The 11,658-nt window shown below is 37.2% G+C and overlaps 1 long non-coding RNA gene across 1 annotated transcript; it reads left to right on the forward strand.

Moving 5' to 3' along the window:
• The first annotated feature begins 6,724 nt into the window (after positions 1-6,724).
• On the forward strand, positions 6,725-9,584 carry LOC118492449. Its single transcript, XR_004893756.1, has 3 exons — positions 6,725-7,111; positions 8,944-9,010; positions 9,545-9,584. It is a non-coding gene; the product is annotated as an uncharacterized LOC118492449 (long non-coding RNA).
• The last annotated feature ends 2,074 nt before the right edge of the window (positions 9,585-11,658 follow it).

The raw sequence follows: 11,658 nt of genomic DNA on the forward strand, positions 1-11,658 counted from the left end.
CACCTCGCGCTTCCGCTACGAGCGGGTGTGACAGATTGGTATCAGAGCATCGATTGTAGTGAACCAGGATTCTTTCTCGAGTCTAAGTCTACAATCACTAGGGACCCCTCACGAAAACCTCTTGTTCATGTTGAACATATTATAAATAAAATTGGATAGGTCAAAAGGTTTTCATTGCATAAACATTTTTCAAGGTCCACTACAACAAAAATTCACTTCACATAAATCAAGCGAGGACATTTCCATGGGTGAAGTCTATGAGAAATAGACACATTACATTAACATACTATGTGCCTACAATACATTACATTATCAGTTTACGCATTATAAATGGTTTACAAGTTCAGCTTATGCAAAGATAGAAATCCTTGTTAGATAGGATTTTATATGATTATATATATATAAGCCATTCATATATGTGTTGTACGAAATATTTGGCAAGAACAAAATACCTTCGACTTCAAACTTTATTATTATTCTTTACTCGCACGATGAAAATATCGACCTCACGTCTACTGCGGCTTATGGAGAACATGATTCCTAAGTGATATCTTAAACTTAATTCCATAAAAATACGGCTGCTTTCTTGCAAATGCTGAGATGCCTGACCATGATAATGACGACGAGGCGGAGGTGGTAACCTTGGACAACAACTCTATTAGGGGGACGAGATCCCTGTGACTCATACTAATCAAGGTGGATATACTCTTGTCCTTACAAGGAAGATGAAGTACTCATCTTGAAGGTGCCTCTTCAGTTGTTATTATTACAGATTCTTTTCATTTCTATTTCATCTAACGCCGTACGGTTTTACGAGTACTGACAACAGTGTTTCCTCTCTTATTGATCGGCTGCTTCGTACGAGAGAACGCTAGGGTGACCATGCAAGGCAATTTATTATTACGGTGGCCAACGTAATAACAACTTGTAGTGCATGGGAATTCTGGTGGACTCTGCGGGCCAAGCTAATGATCACTATTCATTCAAAATTCTTAAGTTATTACTTGAGATTCAATTTTTCTTATCTATTAGAACACGAACTGTGGTGGTTAGTATAATACCCTACAATACCGTACACTACAATACAGGAAGACAACAAGTATTTATTCACACCTAACATTCGATCTATATCACGATTCATTTGAGACTAGTCATTTAAACAAACAAAACTTGTTAGCTACTCATGTGGATTTTCCTCAACATTCTCGAAATTCTTGAACATGGGTTGGTTCCAGGGTGTCTATGACACTTTATCCTACTTTACCTTACCTTACCTTATCATATTCCACCTTATCATATTTATTGGAAATGATACAATAAATTTCGTCGCTTGACATTTGTCTTTTCCCAAGGAATGGTATGGCATGAGCCATGCTGCAACTCCCTCATTGCATTCTATTCGAAATTTCTGGAGATTCTAATAATCTTGCTAGAGCTCGTGAAACTCAAGCACTATTACCATAATTTTCACATGGACAAATAAGACAAAGGATTTTCTCTACTTCGGACGATCGAGGTCATAGAGTAGGGAACACATATTATATGGACGAAGACCACTAGTTGGTTTTCCCTCCTCAATGAATTATTTCTTTGCCACTAAAACATATAACCGATACACGCAAGAGGCACTACGCATTTTGGTTGCGGTTATTCACATTATCATTTATTTACTTATTTATTTTTTTTATTTTTATTTTTTTTCAGTTATCCATATTATCATATATTTAAACATATATGAACAATGCGATCTTGAGGTTTCCATGACCAATTGCATTCTTCATTTTTGGGTGCATGATAGACTATATATATCCAAATATATGTCTAGATTCTTTTAATAGTGTGTATTAAAAATATCATGGCACCAAAAGAAACAAATGTTTAAGTTAAAAGTTATGTGTTGAAAATCATTGCTTTTACACAAGATGTGGTTTATACATGACACTGTTAAGCAAGACATTATTACACATGACATTTGATGTTAGTATATACAAGACATTTTCGTAAATAACGAGACGTGTGTAATATGATAAAAGCATGGTGGATACGCCGCTGGTACTTCCTATATATAAGTGCTTATATTATATTGCATATCGTGGTGTTATTCAAACCTATTCGACAAAGACAAGACATGACATTTTGCATAAGACGCGACATCTTCTACACAAGACAAAATATTCTATTTCAAGACATGATATATTTATACACTACATTTCTGTTGGTTATTTATTTAACCATACATCATTCTTTTATATCATCTGATTTTCATATCTATTTTCATATGATTTTATAAAAGAACTCGATCATAACTGGAGCCAATATTGTTGGTTACACTTGATGCTTTCACGATCTCTCAAGGGTTGTTCCATACTGGGTAACACCCGAATTCAAACACACTGAGTGTTACATGTTGGGTTTAGCCTCGAAGATCCGAAGCATGACCGCATCATCCCACCCTACCTCAATCACTCAAATAGTAGTTACTCGACACGTTTCCAATCAACCAACATTTCACATCCATGTTATTTGATACCGGTGCCAATTTTAGCTCCATATCAACATTTCACATACATGAGTTTCATGGCTAGGGACGAGATTGTCCTAGCTACAATTAGGGATTCGGTTATCCTACATCTAAACATATGGTTGGGTTATCCAACATCTAAACATATGGTTGGGTTATCCAACATCTAAACATATGGTTGGGTTATCCAACATCTAAACATATGGATTGGGTTATCCTACATTTAAACATAGGGTTCCTAAAAATATAGAGTGAAGTCCTCTCCTCACAGAATTCCAAATGTACTTGGCCTAGAGCCAAGTAAGCTAGACGTCTCCTCATTCTATAGAATCGATATACGATAAACTAGTCGAGTCAGGGAAAGTTGTTAGAGGATGTTCCTTGGAACTTGGCGAGCGAAGACTCAGTATTGATCTCTTACCGTTGAGTTAGGTAGTTTCGATGTAGTGGTTAGCATAGATTGGTTATCCGATAACCAAGCCAAAGTTTTTTTTGTCATGAAAAGGTCATTCGCCTACCACTACTGAACAAAGGGACACTTATTAATCATGGAGAGAATCACGATACACCATTGTGGATTAACCAATTGCATGAAGGCAAAGAAGTGCTTACAGAAAGGTTGTGTTGCCTTTCTGGCACATGTTGTCGACAAGAAGGCCGTTGGGCCGAAGTTGACAGATAATCCAGTGGTAAAAGGGTTTCCCGAAGTCTTTCCTGAAGACTTGCCGGGACTATAACCATATCGACAAGTCGAGTTACATATCGACTTGGTATCGTGAACCGCACCCATAGCCAAATCCCCATATCGATTAGCACCTTCTGAACCTTGTAGTTGACCGAACAAGGATATTGTGAATTCATAACCCCCACTCTTTACCAATATACATCTTTATAAAGGTTTTGGGGGTGGAAAGACATACAAGTTTGCAAAAGTGCACAACATTTCGATGAATGGAAATTCATATTTCTAAACCATGTTGCAAATGAATTTCCAACTAACTCAAATGGTTTATTAAAGGTTCAAGCTTCTACTCTAAGATAGACTTACGATCGGAGTATCATCAGTTACGAATTCAAGAGGAAAGCACACCGAAAGCGGCTTTTAAAAACTCGTTATGGTTATTACGAGTTTCTCATTATGATTTTGGTTTAACGAACGCACTAGCGGTCTTCATGGATTTAATGAACCACGTGTGCAAGTCGTATCTCGACAAATTCGTCATAGTGTTCATTGATGACATTTTGATATACTTGCGATCAGCAGCTGAGCATGGCAACATTTGAGGACCATTTTAGAACTACTCAAGAAGGAGACACAAATGTGAGTTTTGGATCCGTGAAGTACAATTTCTCGGGCAGATAGTGAACAAGAAAGGCATTCAAGTAGACACCTCCAAGATCGAAGCAATTAAGAACTGGGGAGCGCCCAAGACTCCAACTGAAGTCCGATAATTCTTGGGATTAGCAGGGTACTATCGGAGATTTATAGAGAATTTTTCTAAAGTTTTCTCAACCGCTAACCTCCCTCACCTAAATCGAGAAACAAGAAGAATCATGTCAACTTCTCAAGGATAAGTTGGGCGATGCACCAATCTTATCACTACCCGATGGTACCGATGACTTCGTAGTTTACTGTGATGCTTCGCATCAAGGATTGGGTTGCGTACTTATGCAACGGGATAAAGTTATCGCGTACGCATCACGTCAACTGAAAGTTCATGAAAATAACTATACCACTCACGACCTCGAGTTAGGTACGGTGGTATTCGCTTTCAAAATATGACGACATTATTTATATGGTACTCAATGCATTATTTTTCACGGATCATAAAAATCTTCAACACATATTCAACCAAAGAGAATTAAATATGCGTCAACGATATTGGGTTGAATTGTTGAACGACTACGATTGTGAAATAAAGTACCATCCGGGCAAGGCAAACGTTGTAGCTGACGCCTTGCGCCGCAAGGAGCGAGTTAGAACACTGAGAGTTCAAGCATTAGAGAAGATGATTCACAAGCGCTCAAGGAAGAGCATATTCAAGCAGAAACACTTCAAGGCATGAAGGAACAATTAGTGCCGAAAGAAGATGGAACTTTATACCTTATGGGTCGAAATTGGGTTCCATTCTTTGGCAGCCTTCGAGATGATATGTTGAGGAAGCACATAGGCCTAAGTATTGAAAGAATACTATTGGTGGTCTAACCTCAAAAGTGATATCGCGACTTATGTCGGAGAATGCTTGACTTGCGCGAAAGTCAAAGTCGAATAGCAAAATCCCTCAGACTTGTTACAACAACCCGAGATTTCTGTTTGGTAATGGCAAAAAAAATATCGATGGACTTCATTACGAAGTTATCCAGGACTTCATGCAGTCATGACATGATTGAGTAATCATCGATAGACTTTGTATCTCAAGGAAATAGTGGCTCGTCATAGAGTGCCTATTTCAATCATCTCAGACCGAGACGATCGCTTTGTGTCAAGAATTTGGAAGTCATTCCAACAGGCCTTTGGATCTCATTTAAATCTAAGTACGACTTTTCATCCACAAACTGACGGCCAGAGTGAACGGACAATCCAAACACTCGAAGATATGCTTCGTGCGTGTGTTATGGATTTGGGCGGCAATTGGGATACTAATTTTCCTTTGGTTGAGTTTTCCTACAACAACAGCTACCATACAAGTATACAAGCTGCACCGTTTGAAGCTCTCTATGGTCGAAAGTGTCGCTCTCCGCTATGTTGGGCGGAAGCGGGCGATAAACAACTAATCAGACCGGATTTAGTCCAAAAGACTACGGATAAAATCTTTAGATCAGAGACAGTATCAAGGCGGCTCGCGATCGATAAAAGAGCTACGCAGACAGGAGACGGAAGCCATTATCTTTCGAGGTCGGAGATAAGGCCTTGTTGAAAGTCTCACCTTGGAAGGGCGTAGCAAGTTTCGGCAAATGTGGAAAGCTTAACCCCCGTTATGTAGGACCCTTTGAAATCTTAGAAAAGATTGGCACCGTTTCCTACAAACTGAAGTTACTAGAAGAACTAAGTAGTGTACACGACATATTTCATGTGCCGAATCTTAAGAAGAGTCCAACACAAGAAACGGTTATCATCCCGGCGGATGAAGTTCACATTGATGACAAACTCCAATTCATAAAGCACCTGTTAAGGTCATGGACCGGGAGGTCCAGAAAATACGAAGGAGTCGTAACATATTAGTTAAAATTCGTTGGAACTCTCGACACGGACCCGTATATATTTGGGAACGTACAGATCAAATCAAAACCAAAATACCCCTGCCTGTTCGAGAATACTCCTGCAAAGGATGACTCAGCTTGAATTTCGGGACGAAATTCTTAATAACAGGGGGAGAATGTGACAACTGCCACTTTACGGTAACTTTTCACACTTAAAATACTCATTTTAGCTACATTTTGAGCTACATTTTTTATTCATTTTGAACATCCGAACTGCTTATTTCGTAACATACACATAGAATACTCAAGGAATACTTACTTAGGATGCATATGACTCATTTTTATTAAGTACATTTGGAACAGTTTAAACAATGCATCGAAACTACTAGAAAAGCACCTAATAAACTAGTATTCTGACGAAAAAGCAGAATCCGCAGAAAATCATCTAAACGACATCTTTAGGACTTAGACGAAAGTCCAACATCTTATATATATTAAACCCTAACTAGGAATACAAGGGTTTGATTTAAATCCTTTCCGAAGTCCGATAACACTAAAAATTGCCCGAAAAGCACTAAAAGCGATGATTTCAACATTTTTCCGCAGAAATTCTGCTGAAATCAGCTTTCTAATATTTTTACGACATGTAAAAATATTATTTGACATATAATTCATGTGAGGATACATTCGGGTAATATCCGAGCCAATAACTACATCAATTCACACATGTTTCGCAACTTAGCGTTCAAATAACATCTAACCGAAACAATTCGAAACAAATGTCCGAACGATATCAAATCTTTTTTTTAATGGTCATCTAGTGTTAATCGGATCATTTTGGTCTAGTAATGATCATTTAACACCCTTTAAACACTTAAACACTTATACTTATAAACTACCTAAAACATCTAACTAAGAACTCTAGCATTTTTACTAAGTAATTCAAGAAGGAAAAGCAAAGGGAACCCCCCCCCCCCCATTCACGGTTGCAACACCCCTTGTGGGCCCCACTTTTCTTTCAACTTGTTACCAATAATATCTAGATATTTACTTCATGTTGCAACTTGATACAAGTGGTGAAATGTGATCATTGTAGCAACTAGTTACCTTCTTTTTCTAACCCTTTCATTCATGCATTTCACCTCCTATCTTCACAACACCAAAAGCTCCCAACAACACCCCATTTTCGGTCAAGAACACCCCTCCCCCATCTTCATTTTCAAGCCACTTTCATGATGATCAAGATGCATTTTCATGGAACTTAGGAGGATCTAAGACAACCACAAGTTGAAGCAAGCATTTCCATTCATCTAAGAGCTTTCAACCATCAAATCTTCATCTTCTTTGCTTCTTATTTTCACCTAGATCATCCCTAGCCAAGAGCTAGAAGTGAGACTTCTAAATCCTTTATTTTCATACTTGTTTATGTATTTATTGTTAAAGAACAACTTATAACTAAAACAACAATACAAAACAAGATGAAAATATAAAGAAGCAAAATAATAATCATGATATAAAAGTGTGTTTATGTTGTGAGTTAAAGATGATTACTTGCATATTTGATCTAGTTTTGATGATTAGCATAAAAATAACTTGTTAGATGATGTTTAAAAACATAATCTAACAAGTGTACATGAAAATGTTTAAGGGTTTTGTTAAACATAAATGTTTAGATGGAGGATCATGATCTTTGATTTTGTTAAAGTATATAAGGTTGTTAACAAAAAATAATGCTTTTACAAGTTATAAAAAGAAAACATACAAGATGGGTTTTTATGAAAAGCTTGTTAAAACTAGAAGTAAAATATGATTTTTGGACTAGTAAACATATGTAAAGATCATACCAAAACCCTACATGATTATGAGTTCATCTTGATAAGTTGTCTTATAAATCTCATATGTTTTTATTAAGAAAAATATGAGAAGATTAGTGGTGATTTTATAAGAAAAAGATGTGTTTTTATTAAACATGGCAAAGTCCATATTTCTAATAAAATATGGCCAAGTTTTTCTTAAAAATCATAAGTTACAAAAACTATTATTTTTGACAAAATCTTTATTAGATTAAAAAGATTTCAAAGAATAGTTTTTATAAAAGCAAAGTTTGATATAAATATATATTTTTGAGAAAATATATATATTGTTAACTTAACAACTTATGTGCTATGTGTCATTTGTTTGTATTAGTTATATTTATGATAACTAGGAACTTGAATACAATGATACAAATGAACACAATGTACATTTCGACTAAAGTCTTACAAGACTACATTTAAATACATCTTATAAACACCTTACGGACATTCCGAGCTTTCAAACACAACTTATGGTCAAAACGGACGACGGGCGAATCTATGAACATCTCGCCATTCCGAGGAAGTTACTACGACGTTTAGGCGATCTTTCGACACGAATACATACACATCACCGAAAACAATATCCGAATGTTTTGAAACTTATAAAAACTATTGTGTATTCTTTTAACTAAAAAGCCTATACTTAGTAATTTTTATAAAAATGAAAGAATATATTTTTAACAAATGGGCTTCTCTTATAACAAATGGGCTATTTTACGAATGGGCTTATTTTTAACAAATGGGCTTATTTTATAACAAATGGGCTATTTTTACAAATGGGCTTATCATCCTAAATGGGCTTAACATAAATACATGGGCTAAGCCCAATACCAAAACTTATGGGCTAAGCCCAATACCCAACATATGGGCCAAGGCCCAATAACATAAAGCCCAATAACATTTGGGCCCAACACTATTGAGGCCCAACACTATTTAGGCCCAACACTATTGAGGCCCAACACTATTTAGGCCCAACACTATTTAGGCCCAACACTATTGAGGCCCAACACTATTTAGGCCCAACACTATTTAGGCCCAACACTATTGAAGCCCAACACTATTTTGGCCCAACAACATGAATTCTTGGGCTAAGCCCAATGACATATAAATTGGTAAAAATACAATTATACAATTTATTCATACAAGACATGAAATCCAGAGGACAAGACCCGATGATACAACTCACGAGATACAAGAATATATATTTGGCGAAATATATACACTAAACAGTTATCAATTAATACATCTAAGACACAGTTCAATAAATAACAAAGACATACAATTCTTAACACATACTCAAGATAAAAGACTTGTACTCAAGTCATTACAAGACCGAAGTGTCTAACAAATATAGAACGTTTGTAGGTGGTGATACTATTCAGGACGACCGTACGTCAGATCACAGTTACTTACCATTCACGGACGCAATTCTGTGAGTTCATGTCCCCTATTCATTTAAATGTTTTACAACTTTACAACTATCGGGGAAAATACATGTTCAACGTATGTTAAAGTTAGGGAATGAAACACCTTAGATCATGTGCGAATTAGGGTTATACATCTAAGCACCATTAATCCAGTTTGGACCTAGGTACAAGTGGTTAGATCTAATGGGTTTTGGCGAGCCCCACTCTTGGTCGTGGACCCATACGGAAGAGTGCTTTTGTGTCCCAGTCGATAGGAATCGGCATAAAATCGTCTAGGGTTGGATTGCTTCCTTTTTCGTCACACATATTAATGTCCTCGCGAAACATTAATGATCAACGATTTCATTGACGCTTTGCATACTACATCATTACATACAGATACATTTTATACAACTCACATTTTATGGATACATTTTATACAACTCACATTTTATGGATACATTTTATACAACTCACATTTTACAGATACAACTCATCCAACTAAACTGCATGAACTCGCCAACTTTTGTTGATGTTTTCAAACTTAACATGTATTTCAGGGAATTAGTGGACCATGCAGACATTTCAGTCAAGGAAAGCAAGTATCAAGACTCCATGCCACCATTTAAAGGGTTTGCCCGTTATATACCGCCTCTTTGCGGTGATATAGTGGTCAAAGCCTTGACATTTTAAGACTTACATTTCGAAGTATAAAACAATGACAACTTATTTTCATTTGATGGTTTGTAACCAATACATTTAACTTATTTGCGTTCTTTTGAAACGATTATGACAATGGCATTGGAGCTTGTTTTTATTCATTTAGTATGTTCACTTATATTGTTATGCAATGAGAACTGATCAGATCACACCTCGCGCTTCCGCTACGAGCGGGTGTGACATGCAGAGGTACCCAAAAGGTTCCATATCCCTACCATGAAGTTGTATGATGGCACAACGGATCCAGAGGAGCATATAGCACAATACAGGGAGAGGATGGAGATCAATCCTATCCCAGAAAAATTGAAGGAAGCATGCCTATGTAAAGGATTTGGATCCACTCTTACTGGATCAGCTCTTAAGTGGCTGCTAAGTCTTCCCCCTTACTCTATTACTTCATTTGCCAATTTAGTTAATTTATTCAATAACCAATTCTCTTGTAGTAGAAAATTTGAAAAATTAACTAGTGATTTGTACAGGATAACTCAAAATCATAATGAATCATTAAGGGATTATATAACTAAATTTAGTAAAGAATCCTTGGACATTCCCAACTTGGATATGGCTACGGCTGTTGAAGCCTTCAAAATGGGACTGCTTAAGGATTCATTATTCTATGATGATCTTGTTATGACACCATGCAGGAATTTAGATGAAGTAAGAACTCGAGCACTCAGGTTTATCCGGCTAGAGGATGACAAGAGGATCCAGGAAAGACAAGTAGGATCCTCAAAACAAGATAAGCAAGGATCCTCCTTCAAAAGCAACAAGTTCAAATCCTACCATAGAAACGAGAACAAGAATGTGCATGCTGTTGACCAAGAAGAGGATGATGAAGAATATCCTCCAATCTCAGAATATTGTTTTTCCGTTGATAATCATGAACTAATCCTTGCAATGCAGAATCTAGGTGAAAAAGCTAGGTGGCCCAGGAAGAATGATAAACCATCCGGGACTAAAGACAAGTCCAAATGGTGTGCATACCATGAGGATTTCGGGCATCTAACTGAAGATTGCATAGCCTTAAGAAAAGAAATTGGATACCTGCTAAGCAAGGGGCATCTAAAAGAATTGTTGGGGAGAAAAAAGCAAAGGACCCAGGATCCTGAAAGGATCCCTGAAAAGGCTCCAGCACCTCCGGCAAACGCACAAGTGATTAACTTTATATCCGGAGGATCAGACATCTGTGGTACATCCTTTTCAGCGGCCAAAAGACATGCAAAAGAATCAAAAATGGATAATGGAGAAAGGCCTATTAGAACCTCAAGTGTCTCAGAAGGGAAGATGATAACATTTGATGAGGATGATCGCATTAACATTCAGGATCCTCACCATGATAGTTTAGTTATCACTCTCTTTATCTCTAACCATTTTGTCCGCAGGATCCTTATTGACGGAGGGAGCTCAGTGAACATTATCCAGCTTGATGTCTTGAAGAAGATGGGAATCCCAGAATCAGACATCACACCAAGATCCTCCGTGCTTGTAGGATTCAGTGGGGAAACGAAGAAAACTCTGGGGGACATCAAACTCCCAATCTACGTGGAAGGATTACATAATTACCAAAAATTTTGTGTTATTGACTGTTTATCTTGTTGCAACGTTATCCTTGGCAGGCCTTGGATACATGATATGAAAGCAGTCCCATCTACCTACCATCAATGTGTGAAGCTCTCTAGCCCATGGGGAATAATCAAGATCGATAGTGACCAGCAGGAGGCTAAGGATTGTTATACCTCATCTATGAAGCCAACCTCGAAGCCAAGGGAGCAATAGCAGTTACAGTATCCTCCAAGGAATGTCTTGGAGGCAAGGGAACAAGATGTAGATGAAATCCTCTTGGATCCTAGTGATCCTGAATCAAAAATCTATATCGGATCAGGGATCCTTGGCAAGATGAAAGAAGACATGATATCCTTCCTCAAAAGAAGAAAATCTACCTTTGCTTGGAAAC

The sequence above is a fragment of the Helianthus annuus genome, chromosome 1 (assembly GCF_002127325.2).
Source record: "Helianthus annuus cultivar XRQ/B chromosome 1, HanXRQr2.0-SUNRISE, whole genome shotgun sequence".
NCBI classification, from domain to species: domain Eukaryota; kingdom Viridiplantae; phylum Streptophyta; class Magnoliopsida; order Asterales; family Asteraceae; genus Helianthus; species Helianthus annuus.